The sequence below is a fragment of the Ovis aries genome, chromosome 2, assembly GCF_016772045.2.
Source record: "Ovis aries strain OAR_USU_Benz2616 breed Rambouillet chromosome 2, ARS-UI_Ramb_v3.0, whole genome shotgun sequence".
NCBI lineage: Eukaryota > Metazoa > Chordata > Mammalia > Artiodactyla > Bovidae > Ovis > Ovis aries.
In genome coordinates, this window is record NC_056055.1 from 117,660,384 (window position 1) to 117,674,120 (window position 13,737).

The 13,737-nt window shown below is 44.0% G+C and overlaps 1 protein-coding gene across 12 annotated transcripts in view; it reads left to right on the top strand.

Moving 5' to 3' along the window:
• The first annotated feature begins 9,088 nt into the window (after positions 1 to 9,088).
• The window catches only part of WDR33 (WD repeat domain 33), a 114,510-nt gene continuing 109,861 nt past the window's right edge, over positions 9,089 to 13,737 (top strand). For all 12 annotated transcript variants that reach the window (XR_009599577.1, XR_009599578.1, XM_004004489.6 and 9 more), the window contains exon 1: positions 9,089 to 9,250. The gene's annotated coding sequence lies outside the window, so the exon portion shown is untranslated. The remainder of the gene's footprint in view (positions 9,251 to 13,737) is intronic.

Below are 13,737 nucleotides of genomic sequence, written 5' to 3' on the forward strand. Positions count from 1 at the left end.
TAAATCAATATTTTAAAAATCCAGGAAGTCACTTGGGGGCCTTTGTTTGCTTTTACAGCTGTAAGTCTACATGAGGAGCCCATGCAAAAGGGGTCCTCTAACCACAGCACTTGCCACGCCCTAGGTAATGCATACTCTGTGCATTGAAACTGTGACCATCATAAAGCTAGTCCAGCAAGCAGAGGATATCAGATGCTTCATCTGAGATGGACCACTAGGCATTCATAGGCAGAGTCCGATAGTCCCCTTTCTTGAGATCCACACATTTTACCATGCCTTTTATCCAATCCACAAGGGTACTGTTTTCTCAGGAGTAACCTGTGGACTTCCCTGGTGGCTCAGACGGTTAAGCATCTGTCTACAATGCAGGAGACCTGGGTTTGATCCCTGGGTTGGGAAGATCCCCTGGAGAAGGAAACGGCAATCCACTCCAGGACTATTTCCTGGAAAATCCCATGGACAGAGGAGCCTGGTAGGCTACAGTCCACGGGGTCGCAAAGAGTTGGACACGACTGAGCAACTTCACTTCAACCTGTGGTATATCTGGATCAGGCACAGCCACCTAGGATGGTTCCAAAGTGAGATGTGGCTCCTGTATAAACCCAAACATGCTCTTCCTCTCAGTTCAGTTCAGTCTCTCAGTCTTCTCCGGCTCTTTGTGACCCCATGGACTGCAGCACACCAGGCCTCCCTGTCCATCACCACCTCCTGGAGTTTACTCAAACTCATGTCCATTGAGTTGGTGATGCCATCCAACCATCTCATCTCATCCTCTGTCGTCCCTTTCTCCTCCTGCCTTCAGTCTTTTCCAGCATCAGGATATTTTCAAATGAGTCATTTCTTCGCATCAGGTGGCCAAAGTATTGGAGATAAGAAAACCTTTCTCAGTGATCAGTGCAAAGAAATAGAGGAAAACAACAGAATGGGAAAGACTAGAGATCTCCTCAAGAAAATTAGAGATATCAAGGGAACATTTCATGCAAAGATGGGCTCAATAAAGGACAGAAATGGTATGAAATTAACAGAAGCAGAAGATATTAAGAAGCGGTGGCAACAATACACAGAAGAACTATACAAAAAAGATCTTCATGACCCAGATAATCACAATGATATGATCACCTACCTAGGGCCAGACATTCTGGAATGCAAAGTCAAGTGGGCCTTAGGAAGCATCACTATGAACAAAGCTCGTGGAGGTGATGGAATTCCAGCTGAGCTATTTTAAATCCTAAAGATGATGCTGTGAAAGTGCTGCACTCAATATGCCAGCAAATTTGGAAAACTTGGCAGTGGCCACAGGACTGGAACAGTTCAGTTTTCATTCCAATCCCAAAGAAAGCCAATGTCAAAGAATACTCAAACTACTGCACAATTGCCCTCATGTCACACGGTAGCAAAGTGATGCTCAAAATTCTCCAAGCGAGGCTTCAACAGTACGTGAACCGTGAACTTTCAGATGTTCAAGCTGGATTTAGAAAAAGCAGAAGAACCAGAGATCAAATTGCCAATATCCACTGGATCATTGAAAAAGCAAGAGAGATTCAGAAAAATATCTACTTCTGCTTTATTGACTATGCCAAAGCCTTTGAGTGTGTGGATCACAACAAACTATGGGAAATTCTTCAAGAGGTGGGAATACCAGACCACCTGACCTGCCTGCCTATTGAGAAATCTGTATGCAGGTCAGGAAGCAACATGGACATGGAACTGGACATGGAACAACAGGTTGAATCTAAATAGAGAAAGCAGTATGTCAAGGCTGTATATTGTCACCCTGTTTATTTGACTTATATGCAGAGTACATCATGAGAAATGCTGGGCTGGATGAAGCACAAGCTGGAATCAAGACTGCCGGGAGAAATATCAATAACCTCAGATATGCAGATGACACTACTCTTATGGCAGAAAGCAAAGAAGATCTGAAGAGCCTCTTGATGAAAGTGAAAGAGGAGAGTGAAAAAGTTGGCTTAAAACTCAACATTCAAAAAACGAAGATCATGGCATCCAGTCCCATCAGCTCATGGCAAATAGATGGGGAAACAATGCAAACAGTGACAAACTTTATTTTCTGGGCTCCAAAATCACTGCACATGATGATTGTAGCCATGAAATTTAAAAAATGCTTGCTCCTTGGGAGAAAAGCTATGAGCAACCTAGACAGCATATAAAAAAGAGAGACATTACTTTGCTGACAAAGATCTGTCTAGTCAAAGCTATGGTTTTTCCAGTAGTCATATATGGATGTGAGAGTTGGACTCTAAAGAAAACTGAGCGCTGAAGAATTGATGCTTTTGAACTGTGGTGTTGGAGAAGACTGTCAAGAGTCCCTTGGACTGCAAGGAGATCAAACCAGTCCATCCTAAAGGAGATCAGTCCTGAATATTCATTGGAAGGACTGATGCTAAAGCTGTAATGCCAATATTTTGCCACCTGATGTGAAGAACAGACTCCTTAGAAAAAACCCCGATACTGAGAAAGATTGAAGGCAGGAGGAGAAAGGGATGACAGAGGGTGAGATGGTTGGATGGCATCACCATGAGTTTGAGCAAGCTCTGGGAGTTGGTGATGGACAGGGAAGCCTGGAGTGCTGCAGTCTATGGGGTCGCAAAGAGTTGGACACAACTGAGCAATTGAACTGAACTGAACTGATACTTTACATCTGAAACTAAGTGATACTGTAAATCAACTGTACTTCAGTTAAAAAATAAGATATAATTTCCATTCCACTGAAGGAAGGAAGTTAGCATAGAAGAAAATAGGTAAGGGAAAATTGCAAAAACTTCATAATTTTTAAAACACAGATCTTAGAACCTCAGAAAACCCTCAACCTAACGTCATAATTAATCTGCTAAAAATCAAAGGTGAAGAAAAATCTTGAAAGAAGTCAGAGAAAAATGATACACTATACATAAAAGAATATCAATTCAAAGGCCTGCAGTTTATCAGAAAACAGGGGCCAGAAAATATATTTAAAATTCGGTAGAAAAAACTACCAATCCAGGACATTATATGCCTCAAAGATATACTTACAATTGAAGGCAGAACAAAGGGTGAGGAAGATGAAAAAAAGCCTAGAAGCATTAACCATCAGGCAACTAGATATAAAACAATATCAAAGGAATTTCTTCAGATTAAAGTGAAAACACACGAGAGTTCCAAATCTGGAACTTCAGGGATAAAGGAAGAGCAACAGAAGTGGTAGTATCTGGATAAATGTGATAGTCTATTCTTTTCTCCTCTTAAATTCTTTTAATATATGTATATAACTTTTGCATGAAAAAAATTATACCATAATCTCAGAGGGTGGGGTTCAATTCATGCTGATGTTATACATATACAACTAACACAGGAAAAACAGAGTAAAAGCCTATGTTGCTATAAGGCCTACATTTTACTATTGTCAGAACAAAAACTGCACCCGAGAGTGTTAAACAGGCAAGGAAGATGTTATTCAAATTACTGCAGTCAGGGAGAGAGACCAGAACTCAGCCTGAGCTCGGTTTCACTGAACCCAAAGGTAGGAGAATTTTAAGTGCTGAGGTTATGTTGATCTATGGGGTGAGTCCAGGTCATTGCGTCACTCTTGAGTTAGCAATGGCTTTTCTCTGTGATTAGGAAACCTGTGTGTGCTATTTAGTACCATTTAAAGTCAGGCTCCCACCTTCTCACAGACACATGTGGTACACATGTCCCTCCTTGCCTGCCCGGCTGCCACTTCAGTTGCCCTCCCCACCGGCAGCATCTTGGTGGTGTGGGCACCAAGGGAAAGGGCAGGAGGACACACGATTGGTGATCCCAAAGTTGCTACTTCGCTTAGGGGTGCTGAACCAGGAAACCTGTTTTCGAGTTCCCTCTCTGCTGGGTGGGGACTGAAGACTCTTTCCTGTACAGTTAGTTCCCCCACAGCTCGGGGGCCTGGCCTGGGGAGAAGGGCCCCTGCCTTGCCAATAAGCTCATTACCCTTAAGGCAACCATCTGCAGCCCTCAGACCCCAGGACATTGGGAAGCGCCAGAGAGTCTGAGGTGAACTGTGCTCGTGCTGCCTCCAGTCCCCGAGTGCCCTCTGCACACATGCCGTCTCTGCAGGACCTTTGCTCGGGGCAGTCCCATGCACCTGCACCATTCTTGGCGCCTGTGTTCAAGAGGTGCATCCCGGAAGCAGGCCAAACAAGGCCTGTGTCACCCGTAGAGGTTGCGAGCTGAAGGAGAGCACTCGGAGCCCAGTTCTCTGTCTGAGGACTGGCCTCATCCAAGTGTTCCATGGGCAATTACCTGGGAAGACTCTGCCCCTCACGCCCACGAAAGGCACTGGGGGCCAGCACGTGCCAAGAGCTTGGCAGCACGAGCCCAGCTTCCTTCAAGTTGAGGGTTTCAGGAACGCGTACAGGCTTTACCCCAGATCTGGACTGAATTGCAACACTCAACATTGTAGTAGAGACAAGGGGTCAAGGGGCTGAGTATAAAACACCGCGATGGGGAAAGCTCTGCCCTCAACACCCGGGGCTTCTTTGGTCAGAGAACCCCCATGGTGGCCACAGGACCCAGCACTAGAATAACAGCAACCCCGTTTTTAGACGCACTCCTTCCCCTACCATAAATCACATCCCCAGGGGCCTGCCCTGGTAGAGTCCCCATTCTTCTGGCCAAGAGCCGAGTAGCATTGCCAGCAAGACTGCCTTTAGGGGCATGTTCATCCCGGTCTCTACCCCAGGAACCCTGCCTACGAGGCGGGCACAGGGAGTAACCTTCTTGTTACAGTTCCCTCATCAGCTGCCAGGGTTCGGTTGGACACAAAACCGTTGGGCCAACCAAGTCATTTTCCCCCAGGTTAGGATCCAGTCACTCCCTTGGCGTCTAAGAGGTGAATGCTAGCCTGCGTGAATAGTGTCTCCTAGAGAAGGAGTCAGTGTCTATGTTCTTTCCGGGCTGGGCCTTGTATGAGCCCCGTTTCAATGAGATACACACATGTAGGGCTGACCTCTGTGATCCTGGCGCAAAGTGGGCACCCAGAGATACAGCATTCCCTCCCCTGCTCTGCAGGTTTCCACAGAAGCGGGTGGTTTGCGGCCGTTGTCCGTGGACAGAAGTCCTCTTCCTGCCCCTCCCAGCAGCAGCAGGCAGTCCTCTTATCGAATGCAACAGGTTCATTCCCTTTCTCAACCTCTCTCGCAATTTTTGTCTCAGAACCCTTGGGTCTTCTTCATAATTTACAATCAAGCCTTATTCTTGTTTTTCATAATTCTCACGTTTGCACGCTGCAGATCATGGGGAAAACACTGACTTGTATGAGTGATGATTAGGAAGTCAGAGCTCTTTTAAAGTTTCCTGTGGCCTGCTCAGCTCAAGGGATGTAGACAGTAGCACAGAAAAGGGAGAACAAGGGCAAAGGATAGAAAATAGTTACAAATATGGTATACGTTAATCCACCTATCTCAATAACACTTTAAATATGAATGGTCTAAAAATATCACTTACAAGACACAGACCAGCAGAATGGATGAAAAGAACTGCCTGTGCATTTTGTGGGTGCATGCTCAGTTGCTCAGTCATGTCTGACTCTTTGCGACGCCATGGACTGTAGCCGACTAGGCTCCTCTGTCCAGGGATTTTCCAGGCAAGAATACCGGAGTGGGTTGCCATTTCCTTTTCCGGGAGATGTTCCTGACCCAGGGGTCAAACCCGCATCTGTGTCTCTTGCATTGGTAGGTGGATTCTTCATCACTGTGCCACCTGGGAAGCTCCTTCAACACACTCTTAAATTTTACTGAGCTCCGTGGCCATCGCTTTTTCAGTTCTGAGCCACAGCCCCAAATGGCAATTACTAGGAGGCACTTATGATTCATATTCACTTCCTATGGCAGGTTCCTACTCCCTTGGCTAGGGGTAAGTGCAAATGAGGTTGTGACCAGGAACATTTCCTCAACTCTTGAAGATATTGTAGAACCTGCTGCTAAAGCCATAGCTGTCTGATAAAAATCCCTAGACTCTGGCAGAAATGGTTTCTGATACTAGAATAATCCTTGACTATCTCTTGAGTAAGGAGGAGTCTGTGTTAAAGCTAGCGTGACTTGTTGCACGTGGATTGACACTTCTGCAGAAGCTAAGATTCGGCTGTGTAAGATCAGCAACAGACCAGTCATCTTAAGAAGATGACCCCTTCAATGTGGTCTTTCTCTGACTTATTTGATTCTGATTGATTTGGGTCTTGGGGGCTGCAGCTCCAAAGTACATGCCAGGTATTGGGAATTATCCTGCTTGTGGTAATCATAGTAGTCTCCTCAGGGCTCAGTGCTTTCTGAAAATCTTCAAATGTATGTTTGCAGCCACTAAAGAGCTACAAAAGATCTCCCTAAAACCAGAGCATCAGAAAAGGAGTGATGAGAATGACTGACTTAAAGTATGTGAATCTGATGTTGCGGCCTGTAAACACCACAGATTCAGCAAAAACTTAAGAGAACTTCACAGCAATAGCTGGGAGTAATGCCAGTTCCTTCGATCACATCTCAGTTAGCCTGAGCATCTCATTGAAAGGGGGAAACTGACAAAAACAATACAACAGGCCCCAAATGGAGTCACTTATGCTAAGTTTCACAGCACCAAACTGAGATTTAATTACACTTTTGGCTCTCCTGGGAATGCAATCCTAAGTCAGTCAACCAAGAATCGCATAAACAGCTCTAGTTAAGTAGTATCCTACTTGATACATCTCATCCCATAAAGGAAAGTGACTTTGCCACCGTTCTACTTTTCGTTAGGAGAACGTCCTTGTCCCTTCTGCCTATACTCTCCTTGGAGCACCTTTCCGTCTGTTAGATTGGGTACTGCCTGATTCATGAATCATTAAATAAAGTCAATCAAAATCTTTTAAATTTACTCAATTTTGTTTTTTAACACTACTCTGGAGTAGTGTAGATTTCCTAAATCTTTGCTTGTTGCTTCCAAGTTTGTGCATTGTCAAACGATGGTTAGCACTTTTTACCAAGAAAAAAACAATAATTTTATAATTGAGATATGTATTGGGGTGGCCAAGAAATTAATTTCGTTTTTTTTCTGTAAGATGGCTCTAGTAGTGCTTAGTTGTCTTTAACTTCATTTGAAACAATTTTGTTAGGTTATATTGTGATAGCTGTCATATTAGCCTTGCATTAAAAAAAAATCAAAATTAGTGAGTTTTGTGTAGCCATTTTAAGACTGAAGATGGAAGGAAAAGCAACATTTTTTGGCACATCATGCTTTATTATTTCAACAAAGGTAAAAGCACAACTGAAATGCCAAAAAAAAAAAAAAAAAGGATTTGTGCAATGTATGGTGAAGGTGCTGTGACTGATCAAACATGTCAAAGTGGTTGGCCAAGTTTCATGCTGGAGATTTTTTCTTGCTGCATGATGCTTCAGGGTCAGGTAGACCAGTTGCAGTAATTGAGAACCATTAACATCATACCATGAGAAAGACAGCCAAAATACTCAAAATATCTAAATCAAGCACTGAACATCACTGGCGTCAGCTTGGTTAATTGCTTTTCAAACTGTTAGGTGTTGTTTCAGGGGCTCTGAAGTGCTCTGGTACCACAGTTCTTTATGTCTCAGAACAGAAAGAATTCAGCAAGAGGAAAAGTGGTAGATGAGAAGTGACTTGATTAGAACAGGATGCTCCTGAGGTTTACAACAGGCGGGCAAGGGGATGCCGCGCCCTGAGAACTTAGTGGGCTACAGTTTCATAATCAGAGGAAAAGGGGGGAGGGGGAGAAGAACTTTGTCTTGAGTAGAAGTCATGCTTTCATTATCCGCTCCTTCTACCAGCTGGGCATGGGTTTTCTTATCCCTACATGGCAAGCTAGGTCCACAGATTGTTTTCTGTCCGTGCAGAGAGCATGTCCTAGAGATCATTAACTTACTGAGCTCACTAGGTAGGATGTGGGTCTCACGCCACCATTGTTTTATTGCTTTCAGGCCTGTCTCCCACCAACTCTCTTTAATAATCATTAACTAACAGGGGTCTCGCCTATTTTTTCTACTTAAAATTCTCTAGTGGGATTAACTATTTAATCACCTACATGGTTACACAGTGGCAAAGAATCCACCTGCCAATGCAGGAGAGGCAAGACAAGGGTTCAATCCCTGGGTAAGATCCCCTGGGAAAGGAAATGGAAATGGCAACCTACTCCACCTTTCTGTTAAAATTCCGCTGACAAAGGAGCCTGTCCGGCTATTGTCCTTGGGAATGCAAAGCCCCATACCACTGAGTGACCGAGCACACTTGTCCCTTTACTCTGTCCCTATCAATGGCATGACCACACCACAATTTATTTACTGGTACACAGGTTCCTCTGTCCACAGGCAAGACTACTGGGACAAGTACCCATTTCCTTTTCCAGGGGATCTTCCAGACCCAGGGATTGAACTCAGGTCTCCTGCATGCAGGCGGATTCTCTACTGTCTGAATCACCAGGAAAGCCCTATTACAGAGCTCCTATGAACATTCTCATGTAATAAACCTTTGGTGGACACGTGCACTCGGTTCTCTTGCAGGGCAACTGCTGCGTTTTAGGGTGAGTGTATGCTTAGCTTTAATAGACACTGCGGGAACAGTTTTCTAAACTGGTTGTACCCTAGGGCTCAAGTTTTATAACTCAGTATCCACTCTCATTTAGAAAGGAGATACTTTCAGAGACACTGGGAATGCGCAAACGACACAAACGTGCTTGACTGAGCTCGGTGCGTTTCTTCAAATTCTTAAAATATTGTCAGCCAGACCCCCTAATTTCACGGATGAACAAGCATATGAGCAACTGCAGTACCGCCCACGAACAAAATTTCTCAGTCAAATTTTCCAAAAAGAGTTATTCCTAAGGGCACTGGGGTTAGCGCACAGGATGAAAAAAGTAAGGCGGCACAACCTCCCTAGTTCCTTCTCCCCAAGGAGTGCAGACCTCCTCTCAGCCGGAACAAAGAAGTCGCTCCGAAAAGCCGCGCGAGGTTCCGGCCAGGACCCGCCTCTCAGCTACGCACATGCGCAGAGTTAGCCCTACGGAGCCCTTCGGCCCCGGCGCGCGTGACGTAGAAGCGCACGCCGGTGCGTGATGACACACGGACGTGCGCTCGGTGGCTCATAGGGGAAGATGGCGGCTGCTCTTTTGGAGGAGTGGGATTGAGAGGGGAGGAGGGAGGGGGCCCGACGGGAGAGACATTCCTGACTGTGAAGACGAACATATCGCTCGCCAGTCGTTAGGACCTCTGATCAGCGCCCGAGGGTGAGTGCGGCGGCGGCATGGGACCGCTCACCTGCAGCAGGCGGCCGCACTCCGCCATTTTCATGCTCGGCCGTTGCGTGCTTTGGGGACCTTAGGGGTGCCTGTGGACGAGTTGGAAGAGCTGGGAGGATCGACCTCCCGAGGGCTCTTTGAGGCGGGTTTGGGCCTTACGGGAGGGGGCTAGCAGCTTGAGGCATACCGGGAATGGCGGACATAGTAAGGCTAAGGCCCGGACTTGAGACCTGTGGCGACGCGAAGACGTAGGTAGGGTAGGCCGCGGAAAACACTGAAGTTTGGAGGAGTGAAGCGCCTTAAAACTGAAATTGGGGGCGGGAGTGGAAGGGGTTGGGCCGAGAGTTGAATGGTTTGAGTGGTTGGTTGAAGAGGTCATGGGAAGTTAGTTAATACGAAACCTGTAAAACGGTGAAGGTTTAGTTAGCCTCGTTTTTATCGTGACCTGAAGTCTGTAATTTTAACAGGTATAAGTCCACAGCTAGATTGGCAAAAAACCCCTGCTCCTGCTCCTTTGGAATAGCTTTATTACTGTTTTGTTTGGTTTAGATCGTGCTCTCTGCAAGTGGCCGTTAGTAACTCCCTGCACATTTCTGATTTTGAGTTCTGGCAGTTAGATACTTAGGATCATAGAAGGCATTCTTTTTTTTTTTTTGAGGAAATATAAAAACTGTTGATACGTGCATGTAAACCCTTGTAATTGGTGGTCCTTCCGGAGAAAGGAGGAGGCGGGTCGATAGGGAATTCGGTAATTGGACCTGTTTAAATCAAATCAGAAATGCATGGATTATTTCTAGAAAACCTGTCATGAATGATTTGAAGTATTTTCTACTCAGATAACATTATGTTGAGTGTTCCGGGAACTTTGGAAGACTAGAATATGAACAAAAAGCCTGTGTAAAAGGAATACCTCTTAGAAGCCTGCGTGGACTTTTAAGTACCCTCTGGAGATCTAGCGCACGCAGTATTTTGGCCTGTGAATGTGATGCAGAGATAGACCTATTTAATTCAAACAGAAACTTTTTAGTTAAACAGAAGCGTGTTCATTGTTCCCCGATGGTATTTTTTCCCCCGCTAATCTTAATTGCATTTGGCCTCTCTTATTACCATAAAGTACTTTTGCACTTTTTAATTGGTTTCCTTGCCTAGAAGAAGACAAAATACTCTATCGATTTGTATTTATGTTGAGGCCTTACTTTCTGTATTTGGCCCTTTTTCTTGAAGTTTAGAGAAAATTTTTAACTTTTGGTATTTAGGGGAAGAATTTTTGTAGAAAGTTGGCCTTAAATCACACTGCTTTAGGAAAAAGATAAATCCTTATCTCTGAAGTTGGTGGCTTAACTTGCATTCTTTGGTTGGTGAAAAATATCAAAACGCAGATTTTGCCATCAATTTTACCCTGACCTAAGAGGAGAGTGAAAAAGTTGGCTGAAAGCTCAACATTCAGAAAACGAAGATCATGGCATCTGGTCCCATCACTTCATGGGAAATGGATGGGGAAACAGTGGAAACAGTGTCAGACTTTTATTTTTGGGGGCTTCAAAGTCACTGCAGATGGTGATTGCACCATGAAATTAAAAGACACTTACTCCTTGGAAGAAAAGTTATGACCAGCCTAGATAGCATATTCAAAAGCAGAGACATTACTTTGCCAACAAAGGTCCGTCTAGTCAAGGCTATAGTTTTCCAGTGGTCATGTATGGATGTGAGAGTTGGACTGTGAAGAAGGCTGAGCGTAGCAGAATTGATGCTTCTGAACTGTGGTGTTGAAGACTCTTGAGAGTCCCTTGGACAGCAAGGAGATCAGCCCTGGGTGTTCATTGGAAAGACTGATGTTGAAGCTTAAACTCCAATACTTTGGCCACCTCATGCGAAGAGTTGACTCATTGGAAAAGACTCTGATGCTGGGAGGGATTGGGGGCAGGAGGAGAAGGGGACGACCGAGGATGAGATGGCTGGATGGCATCACTGACTCGATGGACGTGAGTCTGAGTGAACTCCGGGAGTTGGTGATGGACAGGGAGGCCTGGTGTGCTGGGATTCATGGGGTCGCAGGGTCGGACACGACTGAGCAAGTGAACTGAACTGAAGGCTTTAATTACACTTTTAGTAACCATTTAAGGTGCTATTCAGAGCTCTGCATGCTAAGTAACAAGTTCTGTATACTTTTCACACTGCTGCTGCTGCTGCCAAGTCGCTTTAGTCATGTCCGACTCTGTGCGACCCCAGAGATGGCAGCCCACCAGGCTCCCACGTCCCTGCGATTCTCCAGGCAAGAACACTAGAGTGGGTTGCCGTTTCCCTTTCCAGTGCATGAAAGTGAAAAGTGAAAATGAAGTTGCTCAGTCATGTCCGACCCTCACTACATAGGGAAAAATGTTAATTGATTGTTGCTGAAACTGTTCCATATTTCAGAATAAGAATGAAGAAAGTAAGGCAAAGAAAGTTTTATAACTGTCACAAATATTTTGACAAAGATATTTGTGAAAGCTTTTCACCTAAGAATGTGTTTATGTAATCCTTTTGAGGTTGCTTAGCAAAAAATAGGACTTTTAGATAAAATAGTATTAATCAGAGCCTGAAGATTAGAAATCTTCATTATCAAAGTATATTTAGTTGTCCAGCTCACCAGTTGTTTAAGTATTCCAGACATGTTTTTTAAGACTCCAAATTGTCCTAGTTTTCTGCCAAACATTATTCCAGGATTTTATTTGTGTTGTAACTTCTCTCGAAAAAGAGATTTTTTTCTTTTCGATTAGTGAAAGTTTCTCTGAGATTCATATAAGGCATAGTATTGGAAAATCTTTACCTTACTCTCATCCTTTCTGGCCTTAGAACATTTTAGTATTTTCTGGTAGTGACTGACTTTATAATGTTTGTGTTGTACCTTATAATTTGAGTGCTTGTTATTTTCTAAGATCTAGGTAGTATTGGAAAGGCTATGGGTTTTAGCAGTAGTTAGACCTAGGTTTGAAGGTCTTTCTACTGGTTAGTCTCACCACTACCTAGCTTTTTTACATTAGGTCACTTACATGCTGAACTTCAGTTTAAAAATGTTAGTTATAGTACTTGTCTCAAAGGTAAAAAAAAAAAAAGTGTCTAGTACATAGTAAGCATTCAGCAAATCTTGGCATTTTTCTTTTGTGACTTGAATTTGATGAAGTCCTTTTTTTTTTAAATTGCGATGTTAGTTTCAGTTGTACATACGTGCGATAATGCTTCACTATTAGTATATATTGCAGAATAATCACCACACAGTTATAATTTCCTTTCGTTATGAGAACTTCTAAGATCTACTCATTTAGAAAATTTAAATATGCAATATAGTGTTAACTGTAGTTGCTATGTTTAACTTACTTTAGAATTGGAAGTTTTTATCTTTTGACCCCCTCATCCATTTTGTCCATTTCTACCTTCCCCATTTTCACTTTAAAAAAATTAACTCAATTGTCTTTGTTGGAAACAAAGACTGGATCAGCCTCATTCCTCTGGTAAAGTAAATACTCCCTTCCCTGTGTTATTTAAGAGTTTTGTGTGTATCCCTTCTTAATGTATTTTTTAGATTTAATTTTATTTGATTATTTTTGGCTCCTCTGAGCATGTGGGTTTTCTTCAGTTGTGGTTTGCAGAGCCCTGGCTCTAGGTTGCAGCCTTCGGTTGTGGCGCAGGGCTCCGTTGTCTCATGGCGTGTAGCATCTTCCGGGACGAGGGATGGAACCGGGTCCCCTGAACTGGCAGGCGGAGTCCCAACCACTGGCCCACCAGGGAAGTCCTGTTCAGTGTATTTTGATGGGAGCGTAGCTTCTCCACTACTTTGTCAGCTCTTAGAAGGCAGATGCTGTAGTGCCTTATATATTTTTTGTGCTCAAAAAGCCTAAAGCATTATAAAAATTGAGTGAATGATTTTTGTACAAAACTTCTCATCGTGACTCTCCTGAGATCTGTATTTCACACAGACTGGGTTTATTTCTGCTCCTTTGCCGTTACTGGTGACCTGTTTCCCCATCCTCCTCCTTTTCATACTGCATATCCTGTCCATTTTTCAAAGTCCAGCTACGTCTTGTCCCGTTAGTGAGGTCTTCAGTGAATATTTATTTTCAGCTGTGCCTCTGGTTAACTTAAGGTCTGTGTGACCGCCTTCTGTTACTTTAGCCCCTGACACTATGCCTTCCGTTTTGAGCGGGTCCCTGGGTGGGCTGTGCTTTAAGGCTGACTTTGTTATATCGCCACCTGCTGTTTACCGTCCCCACTTAGTAAGATACGCTTAAGGAGCAGTTTCCCTTTATTTGTGTGTAGGATATTCTGGTAACTTTTTTCCTTTCTGTGTTAGGATAAATTGCAAACATTCAGAAAAGCTGAAAGAAGAACGCAGTGGACGCCTATTGCCTTTCATTTAGATTTATCTGTTACCAACATTTTGTCCATTTTGCTTTAACTCTCAGCATACCTCTCCCCTCAACAACCAGTTGAAAGTA